The following is a 2,975-nucleotide window of genomic DNA, read 5'->3' as shown; positions in this document are numbered from 1 at the left end:
CTTTTTCTTCTCTCTTGTTTTCACTCTCTTGACCAACTTTTTTACCACTTCTCAAGGTTACAGCCTTACATTGTTCATGAGGGTTTTGTGGTTGGCTAGGTAGTTTCCCATAGGAATTGCTTCCTGATGAGCTTGCTTGTTGCGCCAATTGAGTCTCCAACATGCGGTTGTGGACTTGTAATTGATCCATGGTTTGTCTCATGTGTTGCATTTCTTCCTCCAATTTGCTATTCATCTTGCTTTGTTCAGCAAAAAATTTCTCCATCATGCTCTCCAAGGTTGGCTTCGGTTCATGGGATGGAAGGGATTGTTGTGCTCTTGCTTGATATCCTGGTTGTGGCTGCCTTGTGGGCTGAAATTGAGGCTGAAATTGAGGCTTGTTCTGCTGCATAAACTGCTGGTTATGAGCATGATTTGAGCTTTGGCCTTGTTGAGCAAAAGTTGCTTGTGGTCTCCATGTTGAGTTGTTCACATTAGAATAAGCATTTCCCATAGGTTTCTGTTGATAACCTCCTGCATAAGCAGCTTGTTCTTGCAAATAATCATCACCATAAGAAGAGTAATCAACTCCACAACTTTGAGTTCCATCTGTGAAGGCAACTTGTTGCATAGTTGTAGGAGTTGAGGTTGTTGCCTTTGTGCAAAAATCACTAAGAAGCTGAGTTAACTGGTCAAATCTTGCATTCATGTAGCTAACTGAGTCTAGTTCATAGATCCCAGCTTTCTTTGGCTCAAGTGCTCTAGGATTTCCCCATAAATGGGTATTATGAGCAATCTTCTCTAATAGATCATAGCATTCTTCACTTGTCATTCTCATGAAATCTCCTCCTGCTTGTGAATCAATTGTGTTTCTTATGGTCGAGTAACTCAGTGTAGAAATTCTGAACAATCATCCATTTCGGTATTTCATGATGAGGACATTGCCTTTCAAGCTCCTTAAATCTCATCCAAGATTCATACAAAGTTTCATCATCTCTTGGTTTAAAAGCTACCATCAAATTCCTCAAATGAGTGGTTTTCCCAGGTGGGAAAAATTGAGATAGCTGCTCCCAAGTAGCTATAATAGCTTGTGGGAGTGAGTCATACCACTCCAATGCTGAATCCCGAAGAGAGAATGGAAATAAAGTGAGCCGAATAACTTCATCTGAAACTCCAGGTTGTCTTTGTGTACCACATATCATCAAAAATTTCTTCAAATGAGAATGAGGATTTTCAAGTGGACTACCTCCAAATTATGAATTCTGAACCATTTGAATAAGACCAGTTTTTAATTCAAATTGATTAGCTCCAATAATAGGTCTGTTATCTCTCACATCAGTACATCTAGGAAAAGCATAATCTAACATGGATCTTCTTTGAGGATCATTTTGATTAGCATTTTGCCCGTTTTGCTCGTTTCCTCCATTATCTCCACCAATAGCTCTATTTTGATTCTCCATATTTTCTATTGTCTCCTCTTGCTCAAATATTTGTTGTTCTTCTTTTTCTGCTTCTTTTCTTCTTTTGTATTCCTTTTTGTTGGCTCGACAGAATTTTTCAATTTCAGAATTGAACAACAATTCAGTGTCACTTGTGCTTTTCGATCGTCTCATAAACAAGAAAAGTACCTGAAAAACACAAGGAACAATAGTGAAAATAAAAGAAAATAAAAATTCTAATTAGCTTAAAACAATTAAAATCCAATTTAAAAACAAACAATTCCCCGGCAACGGCGCCAAAAACTTGATACGGTGTGTCCGCAAGTGCACGGGTCACAGTAGTATAGTTTTAAAAATTGATATCGATCCCACAGGGAATTGTGCTTAAATTGGAAATAAAAGTATAAGCTAATTAGAATGACAAAAATTAAAAGATATTAAAAATAAAATCTAAAAATTAAAATTAAGACAAAAATTAAAGATATAAAATGAAATTTGGAATTAAAATTGGTATTTAAGGAATTAATGCTAAATCAAACAATTAACTAAAATTAATTAGACTAGATTACCAAAAATTAATTTGAAATTTCTATTTATGAAATTAAGAAGAATTAAATCTAAAAAAAAATAAAGTAATTCTAGATATTGGATTTAAATTGAAATTGCTATTTATGAGATTTGGAGGATTTAAATCTAAATTCAATGAAAATTAAATTGATTCTAGAGATTGGATTTTCAATATTGTTTGCATGTGGTTTATCATTAATTTAGCCAAACACATGAGAATTGCAATTTTGAGGGAAATCAATTCTTAAATTTTTGAAACCTTTTTCAAGCATCTCAAAATTGGTTTTCATTAAATCAAACCTGTTTTTCACGATATTTCAAATCTAACAAAAACCCAACTAATGCATAAAATTGATTTTTGGAAAATTCCCCTTAATCTTCTTAGCTTATTTCTAACACCAAGAAAATAAAGTTTATTGCAAGATTATCCATCCCCAATATTCACTTTTCAGTCCATCTATTAAGGATTAAAACTTAACTTAATGAGGGCCCATTCATCAAGCAAGGCAATAAGCACACAAGCAATAAATCAAAATATAACAAATCCCATTTAAATGGCTAAATCAGTTCAAAACCACAAAACAAATCAATATTTACAAACCCATCTCTAGAATCTCAATCAACTACTCACAAATCATTGTTTAAAGACAAACCCAAATGAAGAAATGAAGAAATAATGGAAATGTAAGCTAAAAGGGGTAGAAAAACCCAGCAAATTTGCAGCAGATTCTGCTGCACAAAAGTGCAGAAAACGTGATCTGCAGCTGCTGGAAAAAGAAATGCAGAAAGTGCTCCCTTCTCTCTTTCTAATCTTGCCAAAAATGCCTCCCTTGCTCTCTATATCAAGATAATGATAAAATGAGGCTTTATATAGGCTAAGGGACTGTTCTAGAATGGGTAAAAGGGGGAAGGATCCAGAGAAAGTGAGGTAAAAAGCTGGAGTAACGGAAATGCCACGTCAATTATTTTCCAGTAAAAACGACATAAGCC

The 2,975-nt window shown here is 34.4% G+C and overlaps 1 non-coding gene across 1 annotated transcript; it reads left to right on the top strand.

The window, feature by feature from the left end:
- The first annotated feature begins 903 nt into the window (after nucleotides 1–903).
- On the top strand, nucleotides 904–1,010 carry LOC131183597 (small nucleolar RNA R71). Its single transcript, XR_009151640.1, has one exon. It is a non-coding gene; the product is annotated as a small nucleolar RNA R71 (small nucleolar RNA).
- Nucleotides 1,011–2,975: the final 1,965 nt, after the last annotated feature.

Source organism: Hevea brasiliensis, chromosome 9, assembly GCF_030052815.1.
Source record: "Hevea brasiliensis isolate MT/VB/25A 57/8 chromosome 9, ASM3005281v1, whole genome shotgun sequence".
In the NCBI taxonomy this organism is placed as follows: domain Eukaryota; kingdom Viridiplantae; phylum Streptophyta; class Magnoliopsida; order Malpighiales; family Euphorbiaceae; genus Hevea; species Hevea brasiliensis.
Note: the sequence above shows the minus strand (reverse complement) of the source record. Positions and strands in the feature narration are given on the sequence as shown.